Source organism: Rana temporaria, chromosome 1 (assembly GCF_905171775.1).
Source record: "Rana temporaria chromosome 1, aRanTem1.1, whole genome shotgun sequence".
NCBI classification, from domain to species: Eukaryota; Metazoa; Chordata; class Amphibia; order Anura; family Ranidae; genus Rana; species Rana temporaria.
Genome location: NC_053489.1, coordinates 38,559,748 through 38,583,784, shown reverse-complemented (window position 1 = coordinate 38,583,784; position 24,037 = coordinate 38,559,748).

Below are 24,037 nucleotides of genomic sequence, written 5' to 3'. Positions count from 1 at the left end.
GTACTTTAACCACTTCCCGCCCGGCCTATAGCCGATTTACGTCCGGGAAGTGGTTTTGAAATCCTGACTGGACGTCCATGGACGTCCTGCAGGATTTCATGCCGCACGCGCCCGTGGGGGCGCGCAGCACGGCGATCGGTAATGCGGGGTGTCAGTCTGACACCCTGCATCTCCGATCTCGGTAAAGAGCCTCCGGCGGAAGCTCTTTACCATGTGATCAGCCGTGGACCACCAGGGAAGGGCAAATAAATAAAAAAAAGGGGGCAAAAAAAAAATATTGAAAAAAAAAAAGCTTTAAAAAATAAAAAAGATGCCAATCAGTGCCCACAAATGGGCACTGACTGGCAACATGGGTAGATCAGTGCTGCCCCACAGTGTCCATCAGTGCCACCCCAGTGTCCATCAGTTCCACCCCACAGTGTCCATCAGTGCCACCCCACAGTGCCCATCCATGCCCAGTGCCCACCTATCAGTGCCCATCTGTGCCACCCATAAGTATCCATCAGTGCCACCCATAAGTGCCGCCCATGAGTGCCCATCTGTGCCGCCTATGAGTGCCCAGTGCCGCCCATTAGTGCCCATCAGTGCCGCCTATGTGTGCCCATCAGTGCCGCCTATGTGTGCCCATCAGTGCCGCCTATGTGTGCCCATCAGTGCCGCCTATGAGTGCCCATCAGTGCCGCATACCAGCGCCGCCAATCAGTGCCACCTCATCTGTGCCCGTCAGTACTACCTCATCGATGTCCATCAGTACCATCTCATCGGTGCCCATCAGTGCCGCCATATCAGTGCCCGTAATTGAAAGAGAAAACTTACTTATTTACAAAAAAATAACAGAAAAAAACAAAAACGTATTTTTTTTTCAAAATTTTCAATCTTTTTTTAGTTGTTGCGCAAAAAAATAAATCGCAGAGGTGATCAAATACCACCAAAAGAAAGCTCTATTTGTGGGTAAAAAAGGACGCCAATTTTGTTTGGGAGCCACGTCGCACGACCGCGCAATTGCCATTCAAAGTGCGACAGTGCTGAAAGCTGAAAATTGGCTTGGGCGGGAAGGTACGTAAGTGCCTGGTATGGAAGTGGTTAAAGGAGTTGTAAAGGCAGAAGGTTTTTTTATCTTAATGCATTCTATGCATTAAGATAAAAAACCTTCTGTGTGTACCCCCCCCCCCCCCCAGCACCCCCCTAATTACCTACAGGAGCCCCTTCTCTCTCCAGCGATGTCCACTATCCCCTCTCCCATCCGGGACACTCCTCCTGATTGGCTGAGACAGAGCAGCAGCGCCAATGGCTCCTGTAGCTGTCAATCAAAGTCAGTCAGAAAATCAGGGGAGAGAGGGGGCGGGGTCAGGTTGGGGCTCTGTGTCTGAATGGATACATGAAGCTCTGACTCGGCTTGGGTGCCTGAGGGGATGAGGGGCACTCAAAGGGGGGAGGGGCTAGGAGCAGCAAAGAGGGACCCGAGAAGAGGAGGATCCAGGCTGCTCTGTGCAAAACCAACTGCACAGAGGAGGTAAGTATAACATGTTTGTTATTTATTTTTTAAACAAGTTTTTACAATCCCTTTAAGTGGAATTTACACTGAAAGTAGAGGTCCGTTTTAGGAGAAAGTTCACATTTTGGGTAAAAAGGTCAGCTGGTGTCAAAAACTGCCTTGGGGTTCCCACCCCCAAATAGGCAAAATAAGTAAAATTCAAATGGCGTCTCCAATCTTGAAAACAAAGACAAAAATATCTGGATAATTGGGAACAGCGGGGCTCCCATGCCACGCCATCAAATAGCAAGTACATCTTGGCAGCTTGAAACCATCCATGGGAAAAAGCATTGGCTGATCAGAGGTTTTAATAAACGTACGGTCTGTCAACGATTGAGGCGTCCGCGAGTAATGAATCCTGCTTACAAAACAAATGAGATCCTACAGTGAATGTACAAATATATTTATTAAATTTGAAAAAGAGGTAATAAAACGAGCAAATAAAAAAAAAAGAGAGAGGGAGGAAAGCGTAATAATATTGCAGCAAGACAAGATGCTTAGCGATTAAAAGGAACGGGCGTATAAATATCATTAGTACTCCTGAATGATAGAGGGGGAAAAAAAACTTTAAAAATAAATGAGCTGCTACAAAATAAACTACCTTGAAAGAAAAATGTACAGCAGGGATATACAAAGTAATTTCAAAAGCAGATTAAGGGAACATCTGTATGTTAACATTGTCATAAAAAGTGTATAGAAGGCAGAGTAACCAGCATGAGTATTATAAAATAAAATTCTAATTTTGTTCTCCGCTTCATCATTGTGACTGTACAGTAAAGATGTTATTTTTTTTATTTTTTTATAAAAGCACAATTCAAGTCAATATGTTAAATATTGAAAATGGGTTTCTTTTGTGACTATGTTTTTATTATAGGAAAATAAATATATTTCTATAAAAATTCTAGCTTAATACTAATAGAATTTGGGTTATTTCTGAATTGTGAATTTGTTTCTGTGGAGAGTGGGGAATTATATATTTATATATATATATATATATATATATATATATATATATATATATATATATATATATATATATATAGTATCTCACAAAAGTGAGTACACCCCTCACATTTTTGTAAATATTTTATTATATCTTTTCATGTGACAACACTGAAGAAATAACACTTTGCTACAATGTAAAGGAGTAAATTTGCTGTTCCCTCAAAATAACTTAACACACAGCCCTTAACGGGGTTGTAAAGGTACAATTTAATCCTAAATAGTTTCCTTTACCTTAGTGCAGTCCTCCTTCACTTACCTCATCCTTCCATTTTGCTTTTAAATGTCCTTATTTCTTCTGAGAAATCCTCACTTCCTATTCTTCTGTCTGTAACTCCACACAGTAATGCAAGGCTTTCTCCCTGGTGTGGAGAAAGCCTCTTGAGGGGGGAGGGGGCGAGCAGGAGGGTCAGGATGCTCTCTACTTTGCAGATAGAGAAAGGAGCTGTGTGTTAGTGGGCATCCTTAGCTAGATTCAGTAAGAGTTAGGCTGGCGTATCAGTAGATACGCCAACCTAACTCGGAATCTGCGTAAGTGTATTCTCAAACAGATATACACTTAAACCTATCTAAGATACTACGGCTTGCGCCGTCCTATCTTAGGGTGCAATATTTAGGCTGGCCGCTAGGTGGCGCTTCCATTGCGGTCGGCGTAGAATATGTAAATCACTAGATACGCCTATTCACGAACGTACGCCCGGCCGACGCAGTACAGATACGCCGTTTACGTAACCCATTAGCAGGCCTAAAGATATTCCATCAAATAGCTGGAATAGTAATGTTAAAGTATGGCCGCCGTTCCTGCGTCGAAATTCGAAAATTTTACGCCGTTTCCGTAAGTCGTCCGTGAATAGAGTTTTACGTCATTTACGTCCACGTCTAAATCAATAGGACCGTGCGGCGTACTTAGCCGCAATGCACACTGGGAAATGTAGGCGGACGGCCTAACGTCAATCACGTTAGGTCAAACCAAATTATCATAAAACACGCCCCCTCAGCCTATTTTGAATTAGGCGCGCTTGCGCCCGCCGCATTTATGCTACGCCGCCGTAACTTAGCAGGCAAGTACTTTGTGAATCATGTACTTGCCTTGCTAACTTATGGCGGCGTAGTGTAAACACGATACACTACGCCGCCGCAAAGTTAGGGCGGCCTACCTGAATCTAGCTACCTGACTATCCAAATTGGGCCCAATTAGCCATTTTCCCTCCCCGGTGTCATGTGACGTGTTAGTGTTACAAGGTCTCAAGTGTTAAAGGGGAGCAGGTGTGTTAAATTTGGTGTTATGGCACCTTGTGGCAAATAAACTCTCTGAAAAAGAGAATTGTTGCTCTACATAAAGATGGCCCAGGCCAGTGATGGCGAACCTTGGCATCCGAGATGTTTTGGAGCTATGTTTCCCATGATGCTCATGCACTCTGCAGTGTAGTGTAGCATCATGGAAAATGTATTGTAGTTCTCAAACATCTGGGGCACCATCACTGGCCTAGGCGTATAAGAAGATTGCCAAGACCCTGAAACTGAGCTGCACGGTGGCCAAGACCATACAGCAATTTAACAGGACAGGGTCCACTCAGAAAAGGCCTCGTCATATCCAGAGGTTGTCTTTGGGAAAAAGATGTATGAGTGATGCCAGCATTGCCACAGAGGTTGAAGGGGTGGGGGGGTCAGCCTGTCAGTGCTCAGATTTTACGCCGCACACTGCATCAAATTGGTCTGCATGGCTTTTTTGCGTCGCTTTAACTGACAATTGCGCGGTCATGCGAAGCTGTACACAAACAAACGTAAAGTATTTTTTTCCCCACAGATAGAGCTTTCTTTTGGTGGTATTTGATCACATCTGCAGTTTTTTTTTTTTTCACTATAAACAAAAAAAAGCGAATTTTTTTTTGCTATAATAAATATCCCCAAAAATGTTTTTTCAAGATGAATTCCTTCATCAGTTTAGGCCAATATGTATTCTTATACATATTTTTGGTAAAAAATAGCAATAAGCGTATGTTGATTGGTTTGCGCAAAAGTTATAGCGTCTACAATTTTTTTTAACGAGTAATGGCGGAGATCTGCGATTTTTAGCGGGACTGCGACATCGCAGGAGACAGATCGGACACTTTTGACACTTTTTTGGGACCATTGGCATTTCTACTGATTTCTGTATAAATGTCACTGGCAGGAAAAGGGTTAACACTAGCGAGCAATCAAGGGGTTAAATGTGTTCCCTTGTGAGTGTTTCTAACTGTGGGGGCAGTATAGTGACTGGAGGAGGAGACAGATCACTGTTCCAAATTACTAGGAACAGACAATCTGTCTTTCCTCTCCTGTCAGAATGGGGATTTGTGTGTTTACACACACAAATCCCTGCTCTGGCTCTCCTGCCTGCGGTCACGGGTGGCATGTACATTGGGTCCACCGCCATGCAGCAGGCGCGCATGCCTGCTGTGGCTCTTAAGGGAGCCAACATACAGGTACGGCGATTCGCACAGGGGGACCAACCTGCCACCGTAACGGTCGGGAAGAGGTTAAAAAACACAGACACAATGCAGATTGATTAGCTCTCTCTGGTTTACTTATTCAAGAGAAGAGTCTTGTAACAGGGTGTTAGTCAGCTAAGTCCTGGATAAGCAGCCAAGACTAAGTTGAAAAGGTCCCCTAAGGCAATTAAATGACAGTTTGAAATCACAGATATAGAATACCAATGTACACAGAACAGACAATAAATGAATGGATTTCTAAGAAGGGCTACTGGTTGCTGTCTATAATAGCATGGCTAAAGGGGAACCCCAGGCCGGCCTATTATATCTTTTATCCTTATGAGAGATGTGGTAATATAGATATTAGTGATGTGTCTCTTTAAATAGCAGAAGAATAGTAGTGTCCAGGAGGCAAGGCCTTGCAATGATCTTCACCAGCAAGTTGGAGCTCAAAGAACAAGAATTTTGAGTGTGGCACAGTTATTATGTAGTCAAGGCAAAGCAGCTAAGCCTTGCCAGCAGTAATACTTAACCACTTAAGGACCGCCTCCTGCACATATACGTCGGCAGAATGGCACGGCTGGGCAGATGTACGTACAGGTACGTCCTGTACTAGTACCCAGCCGTGGGTTGCGGGCGTGTGCCCGCGGCGCGCTCCCGTGACCCGGTCCGAAGCTCCGTGACTGGGACCAGTGGACCCGATTGCCGCTGGAGACCCGCGATCGGTCCCCGGAGCTGAAGAACAGGGAGAACTGTGTGTAAACACGGCTTCCCCGTTCTTCACTGTGGCGGCTGCATCGATCGTGTCATCCCTTTTATAGGGGGACACGATCGATGACATCACACCTACAGCCACACCCCCCTACAGTGGTAAACACACTTCAGGGAACACATAACCCCTTCAGCGCCCCCTTGTGGTTAACTCCCAAATTGCAACTGTCATTTTCACAATAAACAATGCATTTTAAATGCATTTTTTGCTGTGAAAATGACAATGGTTCCAAAAATGTGTCAAAATTGTCCGATGTGTCCGCCATAATGTCGCAGTCGAGAAAAAAATCGCTGATCGCCGCCATTAGTAGTAAAAAAAATAAAATAATAGAAATGCAATAAAACTATCCCCTATTTTGTAAACGCTATACATTTTGCGCAAACCAACCGATAAACGCTTATTGCGATTTTGTTTACCAAAAATAGGTAGAAGAATACGTATCGGCCTAAACTGAGGAAAAAAAATGTTTTATATATTTTTTGGGGGATATTTATTATAGCAAAAAGTAAAAAATATTGCATTTTTTTCAAAATTGACGCTCTATTTTTGTTTATAGCGCAAAAACTAAAAACCGCAGAGGTGATCAAATACCACCAAAAGAAAACTCTATTTGTGGGAAAAAAAGGACACCAATTTTGTTTGGGAGCCACGTCGCACGACCGCGCAATTGTCAGTTAAAGCGACGCAGTGCCGAATCGCAAAAAAGGGACAAGGTCCTTTAGCTGCATTTTGGTCCGCGTCTTAAGTGGTTAAAGCAATTCCAGGTGTAAGGTGACTGTATACAGTGTCATGTGAAATATGATTACGCAATTCCAGGTGTAAGGTGTCTAAATAAAATTTGATGATAGAGTTTGATTTGGTGGACAGACCCTTTTATAGCCTCTCCCACAGTTCTTGCTCTGGAGCAGATGGCCTGCTGGGAGATGTAGTCCAGGGATAGTTTTGCTGATCAAGGATGTCTGTTCATGAGACCAAAGTTCCCACAATGCTCTCAGCTTGGCTCAGGAAGATGATGCATGTAATCCAAGCCCAGCACTAGAGGAACACAGAGATAGTCAAAGAAAGGAGAGGGTAAGTCTGCAGTGCCAGATAACAAGTCTGCTGTCGGCTACATCTATATATATACCCCCTTATTGCAAATGGAAAAAACACAAAATAACTGTCATTCTCCCTCGGTATGGAGCTTAATGCAAGATCTCACCTCATGGAATTTCAATGATCATAATTGGTGAGGAATCAGCCAAGAACTACATAGGAGAATCTTGTCAATGATCTCAAGGCAGCTGGGACCATAGTCACCAAGAAAACAATTGGTAGCCGTGAAGGACTGAAATTCGACAGCGCCCATAAGGTCCCCCAGCTTAAGAAAGCACATCTACCGTCTGAAGATTGCTAATGAACATCTGAATGATTCAGAGGGAAACTGGGTGAAAGTGTTGTGGTCAGATGAGACCAAAATCAAACTCTTTGGCATCAACTCAACTCACCGTGTTTAGAGGAGGAGGAATGCTGCCTATGACCCCAAGAACACCATCCCCATCGTCAAACATGGAGGTGGAAACATTATGCTTTGGGGCTGTTCTTCTGCTAAGGGGACAGAATAACTTCACTGCATGAAAGGGATGATGGACGGGGCCATGTACCATCAAATCTTGGGTGAGAACCTCCTTTCTTCAGCCAGGGCATTGAAAATGGGTTGTGGGTGGGTATTCCAGCATGACAATGACCAAAAACACATGGCCAAGGCAACAAAGGAGTGGCTCAAGAAGAAGCACATTAACCACTTCCCGCCCGGCCTATGGCCGATTTACGTCCGGGAAGTGGTTCTGAAATCCTGACAGGACGTCCATGGACGTCCTGCAGGATTTCATGCCGCGCGCGGGCGATCGGTGATGCGGGGTGTCAGTCTGACACCCTGCATCTCCGATCTCGGTAAAGAGCCTCCGGCGGAGACTCTTTACCACGTGATCAGCCGTGTCCAACCACGGCTGATCACGATGTAAACAGGAAGAGCCGTTGATGGCTCTTCCTCACACTCGTCTGACAGACGCGAGTAGAAGAGAGACGATCGGTGGCTCTCCTGACAGGGGGGGTTCGCGCTGATTGTTTATCAGCGCAGCCCCCCCTCGGATCGCCACACTGGACCACCAGGGAAGGGCAAATTAAAAAAAAAGTCTTGAAAAAAAAAAAATTCTTGAAAAAAATAAAATAAAAGCTTTTTAAAAAAAAAAAAAATGCCAATCAGTGCCCACAAATGGGCACTGACTGGCAACATGGGTAGATCAGTGCTGCCCCACAGTGTCCATCAGTGCCACCCCAGTGTCCATCAGTGCCACCCCACAGTGTCCATCAGTGTCACCCCACAGTGCCAATCCATGCTCAGTGCCTACCTATCAGTGCCCATCTGTGCCACCCATAAGTATCCATCAGTGCCACCCATAAGTGCCACCCATGAGTGCCCAGTGCCGCCCATGAGTGCCCATCAGTGCTGCCCATGAGTGCCCATCAGTGCCACCCATGAGTGCCCATCAGTGCCGCCTATGTGTGCCCATCAGTGCCGCCTATGTGTGCCCATCAGTGCCGCATACCAGCGCCGCCAATCAGTGCCACCTCATCTGTGCCCGTCAGTACTACCTCATCGATGTCCATCAGTGCCATCTCATCGGTGCCCATCAGTGCCGCCATATCAGTGCCCGTAATTGAAAGAGAAAACTTACTTATTTACCAAAAAAATTTACAGAAAAAAATAAAAACGTAATTTTTTTTCAAATTTTTTTAGTCTTTTTTTAGTTGTTGCGCAAAAAAAACTTGCAGAGGTGATCAAATACCACCAAAAGAAAGCTCTATTTGTGGGGGAAAAAGGACGCCAATTTTGTTTGGGAGCCACGCTGCACGACCGCGCAATTGCCATTCAAAGTGCGACACTGCTGAAAGCTGAAAATTGGCTTGGGCGGGAAGGTGCGTAAGTGCGTAAGTGGTTAAGATCCTGGAGTGGCCTAGCCAGTCTCCAGACCTTAATCCCATAGAAAATATGTGGAGGAAGCTAAAGGCTCGAGTTACCAAACATCAGCCTTGATACCCTAATAACTTGGAGGGGATGTGCAAAGAGGTGTGGGACCAAATCCATCCTGAGATGAGTGCAAACCTGGTGGACAACTACAAGAAACGTCTGACCTCTGTGATTGCCAACAAGGGTTTTGCTACCAAGTACTAAGTCATGTTTTGCGAAGGGGTAAAATAATTATTTCACTGATTAAAATGCAAATCAATTTTTTTGTTGTTATTCTGTCTCTTATTGTTAACCACTTAAAGCGGGGGTTCACCCTTAGAGGGCACTTTTCCCCCTTCGCTTCCTGCTCGTTATTACTAGGGGAATCGGCAATTTATTTTAAAATATGTGCAGTACTTACCCGTTTACGAGACGCATCCTCTCCGTCGCTTCCGGGTATGGGCTTCGGGAATGGGCGGTCCTTCTTGATTGACAGGTTTCCGAGAGGCTTCCGACGGTCGCATCCATCGCGTCACGATTTTCCGAAAGAAGCCGAACGTCGGTGCGCAGGCGCAGTATAGAGCCGTACCGACGTTCGGCTTCTTTCGGCTACGAGTGACGCGATGGATGCGACCGTCGGAAGCCTCTCGGAAGAATGTCACTCAAGAAGGAACGCCCGCTCCCGAAGACCCATACCCGGAAGCGACGGAAGAAGATGCAGCTCGAAAACGGGTAAGTACTGCACCTATTTTAATATAAATAGCCGATTCCCCTAGACCGAACGAGCAGGAAGCTAAGGGGAGATTTTTTTTTTTTTTTTTAATGGGTGAACTCCCGCTTTAAGGACCCCTTCACGCCGATTTACGTCGGCAGAATGGCACGGCTGGGCACATCAACGTATATGTACGTTGCCCTTTAAGCCCAGCCGTGGGACTGGCGGACCCGATCGGCGCTGGAGTCCCGCGATCGGTCCCCGGAGCTGAAGAACGGGGAGAGCTGTATGTAAACACAGCTTCCCCGTTCTTCACTGTGGCGGCTGCATCGATCTAATGATCCCTTTTATAAGGATTCACAATCGATGACGTCACACCTACAGCCACACCCCCTACAGTTAGAAACACACATGAGGTCACACATAACCCCTTTAGAGCCCCCTTGTGGTTAACTCCCAAACTGCAACTGTCATTTTCACAGTAAACAATGCATTTTAAATGCATTTTTTGCTGTGAAAATGACAATGGTCCCAAAAATGTGTCAAAATTGTCCGAAGTGTCCGCCATAATGTCGCAGTCACGAATAAAATCTATGATCGCCGCCATTAGTAGTAAAACATTTTTTTTATAAAAATGCAATAAAACTATCCCCTATTTTGTAAACGCTATAAATTTTGCGCAAACCAACCGATAAACGCTTATTGCGATTTTTTTTACCAAAAATAGGTAGAAGAATACGTATCGGCCTAAACTGAGGAAAAAAAAGTTTTTTTATATATTTTTGGGGGATATTTATTATAGCAAAAAGTAAAAAATATTGAATTTATTTCAAAATTGTCGCTCTATTTTTGTTTATAGCGCAAAAAAAAAGAAAGCTCTATTTGTGGGAAAAAAAGTACGCCAATTTTGTTTGGGAGCCACGTCGCACGACCGCGCAATTGTCTGTTAAAGCGACGCAGTGCCGAATTGCAAAACCTGGCCGGGTCCTTTAGCTGCATTTTGGTCCGGGTCTTAAGTGGTTAAAATAAACCTACCATTAAAATTATAGACTGATCTTTTTTTTTTGTCAGCGGGAAAACATACAAAATCAGCATTGGATGAAATACTTTTTTCCCCTCACTGTAAGATCCTGAATACTCAATTGGGCTTTACCTTATAAAATGGACTTATATAAAAATGTAATATTATTTAACCACTTTCCGACGGCCGTACGATTATATACGGCCGCAGGGTGGTTCTACTTCTCTGGGGTGCCGTCTTTTTACGACCGCCCCTTTCTGCGTTCCCCGCATTCATTTTTTTCAAAATTGTCGCTATATTTTTGTTTATAGCGCAAAAAATAAAAACCGCAGAGGTGATCAAATACCACCAAAAGAAAGCTCTACTTGTTGGGAAAAAAGGACGTCAATTTTGTTTGGAAACCACGTTGCACGACCGCGCAATTGTCAGTTAAAGTGACGCAGTGGCGGAAGTTGACATTTCACCTGGGCAGGAGGGGGGTATATGTGCCCAGTAAGCAAGTGGTTAAATATTAAATATTATTTAAAGTTTTTAAATATGTTTTAAATATTATATTATTAAAATCTTTAGCAAATGCAGAGATTTTTGTTAAAGGAATCAGGATTTATTTGTGTCTTTGGTGCCTGCGACCCACAGCGGAGGGGATCTAGAAGTTTAAACAAAGTGACTGAAGCCAACGCACATTTTTGGACTTTGGTCAACCCCTAAGTATCTATTACCAGAAAATATATTATTCATTGTAACTGTCCATTAAGGATTTCCTTCCTGAATGACTGTTTATGGCTGGTAATGGTGGAGCTATCTGAATGGCCTTTAACAATTGATAAGACTTTTCATACTCACACATGACAGGACGTCCCTGAGGAGAGCACGGCTGTACAGAAGAGGTTTCATAAACTAGCAAAAAAAATGCTGTTCTGTTCTTCAGCCTTCCGTAAATACACACTGTGAAGTGTCTGACAAACACGTCTTATTATAATATCCATGCACGACCCATCACAGGTGCATTAAAGAATAATCAAGCTCAATAACAAAAAAGTTGTATATTGCAGTTTACTAATACTTAAATGTGGTAGCTGCATTCAGTTTTTTTTTTCTGGCTAAGAACATTTTTAGAAACAGCACACCTGTTGATTTTGCCAGAAACGCAGTTCCCTTGTCCCTTCCTGTCAGCTGACCTTGAAGCAAAAAAAATGTTATCTTTCTTGTGTAAACTACTAGTCCCCAGTGGCGTAGCGTGGGGGGTTCAAGGGGGGCCACTGCCCTGGGCGCTGTCACAAGTTTGGAGAGGAGGGAGTGCCAACAACAGATGGGACATAGGAACATATGCATGATGGCCCAGATTCACAAAGGAGATACGACGGCGTATCTCCAGATACGCCGTCGTATCTCTCAGGCCTAGTACACACGAGAGGATTTATCCGCGGATGCGGTCCAGCGGACCGTTTCCGCGGATAAATCCTCTCGAGGATTTCAGCGGATTTGGATCCGATGGAGTGTACTCACCATAGGATCGAAATCCGCGCCGAAATCCCCTCGCGATGACGTGTCGCGCCGTTGCCGCGATGATGACGCGGCGACGAGCGCGACACTGTCATATAAGGAATACCACGCATGCGTCGAATCATTACGACGCATGCGGGGGATTCCTTCGGACGGATTGATCCAGTGAGTCTGTACAGACCAGCGGATCAATCCGTTGGGATCGATTCAAGCGGATAGATTTGTAGACATGTCTACAAATTTTTATCTGCTGGAATCGTGAAATTCCCGCGGATAAATATCCGCAGGAATGTACACACCATAGAATCTATCCGCTGAAACCGATCCGCTGAGATTTTTCAGCGGATGGATTCTATGGTGTGTACGGGGCCTGAGTCTGAGCCGTCGTATCTAGAATTCATAGAATTAGTTAGGCATAGATTTCTATTAGTCTCTTAACTTCTATTAGATTTCTATTAGTCGGATCTTAACTGCATATTTACGCTGGCCGCTAGGGGCGTGTACGCTGATTTATGCCTAGAATATGTAAATCAGCTAGATACGCGAATTCACGAACGTACGCCCGGCCGACGCAGTACAGTTACGCCGTTTACGCTAGGCTTTTCCCGGCGTAAAGTTACCCCTGCTATATGGTGGCGTACCTGCGGCGTACCAATGTTAAGTATGGACGTCGTTCCCGCGTCGAATTTTGAAAAATTTACGTCGTTTGCGTAAGTCGTCCGTGAATGGGGCTGGACGTCATTTACGTTCACGTCAAAACCAATACGTCCTTGCGGCGTACTTTGGAGCAATGCACACTGGGAAATTCCACGGGCGGCGCATGCGCCGTTCGTGAAAAACGTCAATCACGTCGGGTCATGGTTAATTTACATAACACACGCCCACCTCTTCACAATTTGAATTAGGCGGGCTTACGCCGGCCTATTTACGCTACGCCGCCGCAACTTTCTTTTGAGAATACGGCACTTGCCTGTAAAAGTTGCGGAGGCGTAACGTAAATAGGATACGTTACGCCCGCACAAAGATACGCCATTCTACGTGAATCTACCCCGATGTCACCACTCCAGGCTTTACCAGTCATTATCAAGCATGCTCTCCTCTTCCCTACAGCCACAGCTTTCTCACACAGTGGATCATGTGACCAGACTGGGACTAGCTAAAAATAGGTAAGTCCATGGGTCAGGGGGTGCAAATTACTTGCTTCGCCCCAGGCGCTGACAACCCACGCTACGCCACTGCTAGTCCCACCCATGTCCATGTAATGGAAATTAATAAAGGCAGACATGTTTGAAGTCCAGCTTGTATGACAACCTTGGTTCCTTCTATAAATACAGTGGAGGAGTGAGCGTTGCCAGCCTAATACAGGAAGTGTGTTAGTGGCAAGCCCGCCTAATTCAAATGATCCAGGTAGGGGGCGTGGATCATTTAAATTAGGCGCGTTCCCGTGCCGATCGTACTGCGCATGCGCCGTCCCTAAAATTTCCCGACGTGCTTTGCGCTAAATGACGTCGCATGGACGTCATTGGTTTCGACGTTAACGTAAATGGCGTCCAGCGCCATTCATGGACGACTTATGCAAACAACGTAATTTTTTTAAATTTCGACGCGGGAACGACGGCCATACTTAACGTTGGTTTCCCCTCATAATAGCAGGGGCAACTTTACGCGTCGCTTAAGCTACGGAAACGTCGTAAATTCTCTGCGTCGACCGCGCGTATGTTCGGGAATCTCGCGTAAATACCTAATTTGCATAGACGACGGGGAAAACGACGATGCGACACCTAGCGGCGGGAAAAAAAATTGCATTTAAGATCTGACAGCGTAAGAGCCTTACGCCTGTCAGATCTAATGGGTATCTAGGCGTAACTGATTCTAAGAATCAGTCGCATAGATACCCGGGGCCAGATTAGGACTTACGACGGCGCAAATGGTGTTGCGCCATCGTAACGCCTTTGAGAATCTGGGCCACAATGTACAAAAGTACAAAGCGGAAGGGTCAGTGTCAGCATTCCAACAATACAGGGAATGCAATGTGAGGTGTAAGAACGCAATCAGGGCGGCTGAAAAAGACTATGAGAGACACATAGTGGGGGGGTAGTAAAAATAATCCCAAGAAATTTTTTAAACATATTAATAGTAAAAAGGAAAAAGAAAAGGACATGTGGCTCAGATTTTTTTTCATTTAGCCAGCTGGCTGAATGAAAGAACTGAACCAATTCCCCCATACACACATTCAAGGTGAATGGAGGAAACAACCAGCTGCGCTGCGCCCCCGCATCCCCCCACCCCCCTTTGCTGTCAGAATACACTGATCAGTGCCATTGGCTGCAGTCCCTGATCAAGCAGCTTTTTTTCCCAACAGGTCTGTTCAACAGAAGTTGACCAATGGATGGCCACCTTCAGAGGAAAGAAAAAAGAAGTCAAAGGGAAAGGGGAAAAAAAGGGGAAGAGAAAGGAAAGGGAAAAGAAAGGGAATGAAAGAGAAAGAATAGGACAACTATAAGCGTGACAATAACATTTAAAATGTATAATAAGTAAGAGAAAGGGAAAGGTAAGTAAAGGGGAAAGGAAAGGCTCCACCCTATGCGTTTCGTCAATACCGGCATCGTCTGGGGATCGGCCAATTGTTTGTATGAAGGATCTTTTCACAGCTTCTCCCTCTGCAGTTTGTTATCTGCAACTTGCACTGATGGGTGTTGTTTAACCCTTCATTTATGGACTGTAATTCTAATGGGACTCTGCTTTAGTTTTCCCTTTTTGTCACTTGAAAGTTTTGAAAGTAAGAGAGAAAGGGAAAGGTAAGTAAAGGGGAAAGGAAAGGGAAAAAGATGGGAAGGGAAATGAAAGTGAAAGTAAGGGGAAAGGAAATAAATAGGGGGAAAGGGAAATAGGAAAAGAAAAAAAAAGGGTAGATTCTCTTCACTTCCTGTTTGGTTTGCCCATCAACCTCCTGAGAGGAAAAACGTGATAACGTCACCGTCGCAGGCTCCACCCTACACGTTTAGTCACTACCGCACGTCGCCTGGGGATTGGCCAATTGTTTGTACGAATTATCTTTTCACGGCTTCCTCCTCTGCAGTTTGTTATCTGCACCTTGCACTGATGGGTGTTGTTTAACCCTTCATTTATGGACTGGAATTCATTAGTTTTCCCTTTTTTTTCCACTTGAAAGTTTTGACAATTTTGTAATGTTGTTATGTTATTAGCGCTGCATCTACTTTTTATATATTTATCCATTTGAGTTTTTGTATTAAGACTTTATGCTGCTGGCAGCTATATTCACACTCTATGGGCCAGATTCACAGAAGAGATACGACGGCGTATCTCCTGATACGCCGTCGTATCTCTGTGATCCGCCTGTCCTAACTATGCGGCTGATTCATAGAATCAGTTACGCATAGATAGCCCTAAGATCCGACAGGTGTAATTGACTTACACTGTCGGATCTTAAGGATGCAATTCTATGCCGGCCGCTAGGTGGCGAGGCCATTGCGGTCGGCGTAGAATATGCAAATGACTAGTTACGGCGATCCCCGAACGTCCGCACTGCCCGTCGATCTAACTTTACGTCATTTCCGTCGAGTTATGCCGCGTAAAATTAGGGCTGAGCCCTAGGTGTTCTAAGCCATGTTAAGTATGACCGTCATTCCCGCGTCGAAATGTAAAAAATCACGTCGTTTGTGTAAGTCGTCTGTCCGTTAACGTCTAAACAAATGACGTCCGTGCGACGTCATTTAGCGCAATGCACGTCGGGTAATTTACCCGACGGAGCATGCGCAGTACGTTCGGCGCGGGAACGTGCCTAATTTAAATGGTGCCCGCCCCATTTGAATTAGGAGGCCTTGCGCCGAACGGATTTACGTTACACCGCCGCAAGTTTACAGGTAAGAGTTTTGAGAATCAGGCACTTACGCTGTAAACCTGCGGCGGTGTAACGTAAATGGGATACGTTACGCCGCCGTGGAGTAATGTAATTCTATGTGAATCTGGCCCTATATTCACACGCCGTCGTATCTCTTCTGTGAATCTGGCCCATAGTTTTTTTAGTTATATATTTTTTTTAGCGCAGCGTTAGCCTCCGGGCTTCTTTTTCCATAAAATGTATGGCTCGCAACTAATATTTAAATAAAAATTGTACTGAATGGGCCAGATTCATGTACAATGGTGCAGATTTGCACCGGCGTGGTGCATCATTTTTAGACTACACCGGTCCAGCGCGGAGCGGCAGTTAGGTGATTCAAGAAACTTTTTTTGTCTACGATGCCCCAGCGGGGCGGATTTTAGACGGCGTAAGGCGGGGTAAGGCCAAATGGGAGTCACCCTATGCTAATGAAGTGCCGACCGTGGCGCAGGGGTCACGCCGGGGCGCATCTTAGACCGCACATGCTCAGTGACATCCAGGGGTAAATGCCCCAATCTGCACATGCTCAGAACTGCGCCCTGGCGTGACCCCTGAGCTACGCCGGCCCACTACCAACGCCCAGTCCATAAATCAGCCCAGACTTCCGCCCTGCAGGTGCAAATGTACTGAAGCTTTTTTTTTCCAAGCTAGGTCACTTGATGTGTTGTCCAGCAAGTGTGGTTGCTCAGCTCGTCTGTAACGCTGCTGCTTTAGCTGCTCTCCAGCTGACCTGTGCAAGTCTGGTGCAAAGTTACCCCTGCTTTTATGAGGGGTAACTTGGCACCGGAAATTTCAGTTCCGCTCACCGGGAGTAGCCTGCGCCGGACAAGCTTAAGTTGATGAATCGGCCCAAAAACCTCATTTGCATATTTAAAACACAAAAACCATGGCCGCGCCAGATCGGACCAGCGTAAATCTGCGCCAACGCCGCGCCGGCGTAAAAATGTTACACCGAGGCAAAGAAGTCTATTTGGAGGCGTAATCTGGGTCTCTGGGTACGGCGCAGCGATCTGCCGGCGCAAATCTGCACTTACGCCGCGCATCTCCCAAAAAAACGGTGTAAGTGCTACATGAATCTGCCCCAATGTATCTATTCCATTTCTCAGGCACTCCAGTTAAGAGATCTGAGTATTTGAATTTCGGAAGAACAATTTTCGGAGCGTCCTGCTCCCCTTGCTGGAAGTCTCGTTGATTTTCGTAGTAAAGGTGGACTGATCCTTTAAGCTGTGTGAAGCATCATTCAGCGTATTCCTGCTTGTGACTGTGTACAATAATTGCACAGATCTCCCAGTGTTGTCTTAAATTTCCTCCGAATTCTAAATGGAAGCATTCAAAAGCACCGCATACCAAAGAGTGTTATAAAAAGATATAAAAACATATTCATACACATGTAACGGGATTTCATAATGAAGGCTGTGTTCCCCAAACAGATGCTGAAGAAAGTAAACCCGTATGAGACATTCTCATATTGGATCGCATTCCAGAAAAACAATTCTTTGCTTACATTTGAGAGAATATTTGATGAATTAATTGATAAACAAAACACAACAGCAGCATGAAAAAGGAGAACAAACACATAATGAATAGGCAGCAAAAAGCACATGCAGTGTTCGCAAATAAAATATTTAAAGGAAGTCGTCAATCGAATGAGAATTTTAACATGGTAATACATACATGGGACATGGCCTACGTGATCGCTGATTTTCTTCTTCATCCTGGGTTGAGTAAGTAAGCTGTTCCTTTGGGTACATCTACTACTTACAGGCAGTCTTTTCCCCAGGAACACCTAACTAGAGTCCAACATTTCACAATCAGTGGATTCTCAGCTCTTCCTATTAAAGGACCTCTGCAGTCTAATCATGTCCAGTGGCGGCTGGTGCTCAAAAATTTGGGGGGGCGCAAACAAACTGAAATAAAAATAAACATCAAGCGCAGCTACTGTGCCCATCAAGCGCAGCCACTGTGCCCATGAAATGCAGCCACTGTACCCATAAATTGCCACCACTGTGCCATCAAGCGCAGCAACTGTACCCATCAATTGCTGCCAGTGTGCCCATCAATTGCCGCCACTGTGCCCATCAATTGCCACCACTGTGCCCATCAATTGCCGTCAGTGTGCCCCATCAATTGCCGCCAGTGTACCCCATCAATTGCCACCAGTGTACCCCATCAATTGCCGCTACTGTGCCCCATCAAATGCTGCCAGTGTGCCCCCCTCCCACGCTCAGCACTTACCTATCTCGGTGCTGTCCTACTCCATCAAGTGTTGTCAGTGTGTCCCATCAATTGCCGCCAGTGTACCCCATCAATTGCTGCCAGTGTGCCCCATCAATTGCTGCCAGTGTGCCCCATCAATTACCCCCAGTGTGCCCCATCAATTGCTGCCAGTGTGCCCCATCAATTGCCGTCAGTGTAGCCCATCAATTGCCGCCAGTGTACCCTATCAATTGCCTCTACTGTGCCCCATCAAATGCTGCCAGTGTGCCCCCTCCCCCGCTCAGCACTTACCTGTCTCTGCGCTGTCCTTCTCCATCAATTGCTGCCAATGTGCCCCATCAATTACCCCCAGTGTGCCCCATCAATTGCTGCCAGTGTGCCCCATCAATTGCCGTCAGTGTAGCCCATCAATTGCCGCCAGTGTACCCTATCAATTGCCTCTACTGTGCCCCATCAAATGCTGCCAGTGTGCCCCCTCCCCCGCTCAGCACTTACCTGTCTCTGCGCTGTCCTTCTCCATCAATTGCTGTCAGTGTACCCCATCAATTGCCGCAAGTGTACCCCATCAATTGCCGTCAGTGTACCCTATCGATTGCCGCCAGTGTGCTCCATCAATTGCCGCCAGTGTGCCCCATCAATTGCCGCCAGTGTGCCCCATCAATTGCCGCCAGTGTGCCCCATCAATTGCTGCCAGTGTGCCCCATCAATTACCCCCAGTGTGCCCCATCAATTTCCACTACTGTGCCCCATCAAATGCTGCGAGTGTGCCCCCCGCCCGGCACTTACCTGTCTCGGCGCTGTCCTCCACGCTCCGAGTCCTCCATATCTTCTCCCGTCATCTCTGCTATGATTGGACGCTGATAGGCATTCAATCACAGCGCCTGTCGCTGCAGCCAGTCAGGTGACAGAGTAACCAAGTACCTGATTGGCTGAGAGAAGGGACAGTGTTAGGGAAACGATTTATTCGTTTCTCTAACACAACACTGTGTAAAGAGCGAATGCACAGCATTGCGCCCGCTGTTTATCATTTTGGAATCAGTCACTTCCAAAAACACCCCCGCCACTGTAATTCAGATGTTCGGCGACCGACAAGGGGCCGGACACCTGAATAGGGGGCGGCAGTGGCGACAATAGAGAGATTCATGCAATGCATGAATCTCTCTGATGGTGATAGAGTGGTGCAGGAGAGAGGGGGCGGCGCACCTGAGCCCTCTATGGACACAACGCCACTGTGTCCACCCCTAATTATTCACCCCTTCCTCCACCCTGAGAGTACAAGGACCTCTAATAATTTAGGTTGTAGACTAGGAAATAAAGGGGTACCAACATCCTAATGCAGACAGGAGAAACAGACTAGAAACAGATATAAAAGATATAAAAACATATTCATACACATGTAACGGGATTTCATAATGAAGGCTCTGTTCCCCAAACAGATGCTGAAGAAAGTAAACGGGAATGCAATTTCAGACCCGTATGAGACATTCTCATATTGGATCGCTTTCCAGAAAAACAATTCTTTGCTTACATTTGAGAGAATATTTGATGAATTAATTGATAAACAAAACACAACAGCGGCATGAAAAAGGAGAACAAACACATAATGAATAGGCAGCAAAAAGCACATGCAGTGTTCGCAAATAAAATATTTAAAGGAAGTCTCCAATCGAATGAGAATTTTAACATGGTAATACATAGATGGGACATGGCCTACGTGATCGCTGATTTTGTTCTTCATCCTGGGTTGAGTAAGTAAGCTGTTTCTTTGGGTACATCTACTTCTTACAGGCAGTCTTTTCCCCAGGAACACCTAACTAGAGTCCAACATTTCACAATCAGTGGATTCTCAGCTCTTCCTATTAAAGGACCTCTGCAGTCTAATCATGTCCAGTGGCGGCTGGTGCTCAAAAATTTGGGGGGGCGCAAACAAACTGAAATAAAAATAAACATCAAGCGCAGCTACTGTGCCCATCAAGCGCAGCCACTGTGCCCATAAAATGCAGCCACTGTACCCATAAATTGCCACCACTGTGCCATCAAGCGCAGCAACTGTACCCATCAATTGCTGCCAGTGTGCCCATCAATTGCCGCCACTGTGCCCATCAATTGCCACCACTGTGCCCATCAATTGCCGTCAGTGTGCCCCATCAATTGCCGCCAGTGTACCCCATCAATTGCCACCAGTGTACCCCATCAATTGCCGCTACTGTGCCCCATCAAATGCTGCCAGTGTGCCCCCCTCCCACGCTCAGCACTTACCTATCTCGGTGCTGTCCTACTCCATCAAGTGTTGTCAGTGTGTCCCATCAATTGCCGCCAGTGTACCCCATCAATTGCTGCCAGTGTGCCCCATCAATTGCTGCCAGTGTGCCCCATCAATTACCCCCAGTGTGCCCCATCAATTACCCCCAGTGTGCCCCATCAATTGCTGCCAATGTGCCCCATCAATTACCCTCAGTGTGCACCATCAATTGCTGCCAGTGTGCCCCATCAATTGCCGTCAGTGTAGCCCATCAATTGCCGCCAGTGTACCCTATCAATTGCCTCTACTGTGCCCCATCAAATGCTGCCAGTGTGCCCCCTCCCCCGCTCAGCACTTACCTGTCTCTGCGCTGTCCTTCTCCATCAATTGCTGCCAATGTGCCCCATCAATTACCCCCAGTGTGCACCATCAATTGCTGCCAGTGTGCCCCATCAATTGCCGTCAGTGTAGCCCATCAATTGCCGCCAGTGTACCCTATCAATTGCCTCTACTGTGCCCCATCAAATGCTGCCAGTGTGCCCCCTCTCCCGCTCAGCACTTACCTGTCTCTGCGCTGTCCTTCTCCATCAATTGCTGTCAGTGTACCCCATCAATTGCCGCAAGTGTACCCCATCAATTGCCGTCAGTGTGCCCTATTGATTGCCGCCAGTGTGCCCCATCAATTGCCGCCAGTGTGCCCCATCAATTGCCGCCAGTGTGCCCCATCAATTGCCGCCAGTGTGCCCCATCAATTGCTGCCAGTGTGCCCCATCAATTACCCCCAGTGTGCCCCATCAATTTCCACTACTGTGCCCCATCAAATGCTGCGAGTGTGCCCCCCGCCCGGCACTTACCTGTCTCGGCGCTGTCCTCCACGCTCCGAGTCCTCCATATCTTCTCCCGTCATCTCTGCTATGATTGGACGCTGATAGGCATTCAATCACAGCGCCTGTCGCTGCAGCCAGTCAGGTGACAGAGTAACCAAGTACCTGATTGGCTGAGAGAAGGGACAGTGTTAGGGAAACGATTTATTCGTTTCTCTAACACAACACTGTGTAAAGAGCGAATGCACAGCATTGCGCCCGCTGTTTATCATTTTGGAATCAGTCACTTCCAAAAACACCCCCGCCACTGTAATTCAGATGTTCGCCGACCGACAAGGTGCCGGATACCTGAATAGGGGGCGGCAGTGGCGACAATAGAGAGATTCATGCAATGCATGAATCTCTCTGATGGTGATAGAGTGGTGCAGGAGAGAGGGGGCGGCGCACCTAAGCCCTCTATGGACACAACGCCACTGTGTCCATCCCTAATTATTCACCCCTTCCTCCACCCTGAGAGTACAATGACCTCTAATAATTTAGGTTGTAGACTAAGAAATAAAGGGGTACCAACATCCTAATGCAGACAGGAGAAACAGACTAGAAACAACCCCCCCCCCCCCCCCTCATTATAATATAAATAATTCATTATAATTAAAATAGACTATCTTGGTACCCAAACCTTCCTCCAACCCCATGTGGAGAGATGATGGGCCAAATTCTCAAAACCATGTGTAAATTTAGGATTATCTAACTTATGTCATTTAAGTTAGGGCGCCCTAAGTTGGTGTCGTAACTACCGTATTCTCAGTGCATTTGCGCTCAAAACTGCGCCATCCTTAACTTAAGTTTCAATGCCTAAGGCGTGGTTATGGCAAGTGGGATTGAAGTGGGCGTGCTTCATTGTAATGAGCCGTGACCCCATGCAAATGAAGTGCCGGCCGTACTGCGCATGCGCGCACGAATCTGGACCTCAATGCGCATGTGCAGAACTTTGGTCAGCGCAATCAGTGAGATAGGTAAAAGGCCAAGCGTACTTAGTTTGAAGATCGCCCTGTGGCTAAATAGCCCCAGTCAAACACACTTCAATTGCAAAAGTATTTCCCTGTGTTCCCTTCCTAAAGCAAGTTGCTTCTGCTTTGAACGTTTGTCAGTGTTTGTTGGTAAGATTGTTTTGTGAGAAAAGTGTTTGTGGAGTTGGAGGGTATAGTTGGTGTTTGTTTTTGCTAATTTGTTTTATGTTTTGATTGTTTGCCTGTTGGTTTTTACTAATAGTTTTTTTTGGGTTTTGTTTATATTTTTTGTTTTTCTTTTTTGCCTGTTTGTTTTCGAATTAATAGTAGCTGTCTGTCTATTTTTTATTTTGGCTTGTTTGTATTTTCTTTGGTGTGTGTGTGTATTGTTGTTTGTTTGTTGGCTGAGTTCCCTGTTGCTGGGTGTTGTCTGTCATGGCTCCCAAGCGCAGGAAGCTAAATTTTTCACCGGCAGAGAAGCATATACTTGCTCAGGGCGTCCTTAAATTTGGGCGATTTCTCCATGGCCCTGAGAGCCACACCACCACCCCGGCCAGGAGGAAGGAGATCCTTCAAAAGATCACCGATCGGATCAATGCGGCGGGGGGGGGGGGGAGACCAGGACCATCGCTGGAGTTCAAAAAAAAATAAATGACTTGAGGAGCGTGTCCCGGAACAAGCTGGCAACGCTGCATGCCCATACCAGGGGCACTGGAGGAGGGGGACCCTGCCCAGTCAGGATGAGTGAGGAGGAATGGGCAGTGGCCCAGTGTTTCCACCCACAGCAGGTGGTGGGCCTGCCTGGCTTTGACAATGATCCTCTTATGAGGACAGGTAATTTTTTTGAATTTCTATCTGGTGATTAGCATGTGTGGGTGGGGGAAGGGAAGATGTGCCAAGTTTGTGGATACAACAACCTGTGATTGTTTTGTGTCCTCCCCAGATGGCCAGGAGGTGGCAGCCCCATCAGCCCAGGAGGTGGCAGCCCCATCAGCCCAGGAGGTGGCAGCCCCATCAGCCCAGGAGGTGGCAGCCCCATCAGCCCAGGAGGTGGCAGCCCCATCAGCCCAGGAGGTGGCAGCCCCATCAGGTCACGAGGTTGCTGGCCCATCAGGTCAGGAGGTTGCTGGCCCATCAGGGCAGGCTGCTGCACCACCCCCAAGACAGGCTCATGCAGAGTCCCAAGAAGGGCAGGATTCGCCATGGGAGGATAATTTGGATGTTGAGTGGGAGGAGGATGAGGGGGAGGAAGATGACAATATTCTGATTGGGCAGGAAATAATGATGGGCCAAGATATGACCTTTGAATCATCCCCTGAGGGAACCCCACAGGCGCCCAGAAGTCAGGCCACCATCATGGGTCGCCCCTTCCAACCCTCCTCCAACATGCAGCAGCACCCATGGCTCACTCCAACTCCTCCTCCAAGGCCACAAGCCTCAGGGGCAAGTAGGATGCCGACCCCTGAAAACAGGGGGGGGTTGGTGCGTCTGCCGGTCAGTCTGTTGAGGGACAATGTCCGGCAGACCCGCAGTCTGTCTGCAATACAAAAAACTATCAGCAAGGTGGAGCGCAGCCTGGGTGCAATGAGGGAGTCACTGGGTGACGTGGCCACCAACTCCGTGGGGGTCATCACCTGTTTGTGGGACATGAGGAACGCCACAACAGGTGTGGCCCAGGAGGTGACTGCCCTCACCCAGGCTGTGCAGGCCAATACCCGGGCTGTGCAGGCCAATACGGCTGCCATAACTTCCTGTCTGACAAGGATAGCCGTTGCCTTGGAGGGAAGGCCAGCAGGAGGACAGACACCAGGGGAGGCTGCTTCCTCCCCTGTACAGTCC